Here is a 333-nt window from a genome sequence, read left to right as displayed (position 1 = left end):
CCCGGCCCTTGCGGCGGTGCGGGCTCCCCTACACCACCCGACCCGAGGTACGGGGCTCCTGGGGTGTCCGCGTGGGGACAGTCTCAGCGAAGTCACAGTGGGCATCCCCGGACTCCACCGCTGAGCAGAAGGGGCAGCAACGCAGGCGCCCTGCCGGGCTGAAGGGCCTGCTGGTGGAGACCCCGGCCACGTGGCCCGATCCACCCGCTTCTAGCGGTCTTGAATTTCAGAGCTGGTTAGTTTCAAACTGCCGGGCCGCAGAATCTGTGCCCCCAGAAGCCATCCCGGAGCGCAGCCAGCACCAGGGGCAGTGAAAGAGCAAGAGCGACTCGG

The 333-nt window shown here is 67.6% G+C and overlaps 1 protein-coding gene across 1 annotated transcript in view; it reads left to right on the top strand.

Annotated features, from left to right (window-relative positions):
- The window catches only part of GLT6D1 (glycosyltransferase 6 domain containing 1), a 16,053-nt gene that overhangs the window by 1,905 nt on the left and 13,815 nt on the right, over positions 1 to 333 (top strand). The window lies entirely within an intron of this gene.

The sequence above is a fragment of the Tupaia chinensis genome, unplaced genomic scaffold (genome assembly GCF_000334495.1).
Source record: "Tupaia chinensis unplaced genomic scaffold, TupChi_1.0 Scaffold142100_1, whole genome shotgun sequence".
Taxonomy (NCBI): Eukaryota; Metazoa; Chordata; class Mammalia; order Scandentia; family Tupaiidae; genus Tupaia; species Tupaia belangeri.
This window is presented reverse-complemented; position numbering and strand designations above follow the sequence as displayed.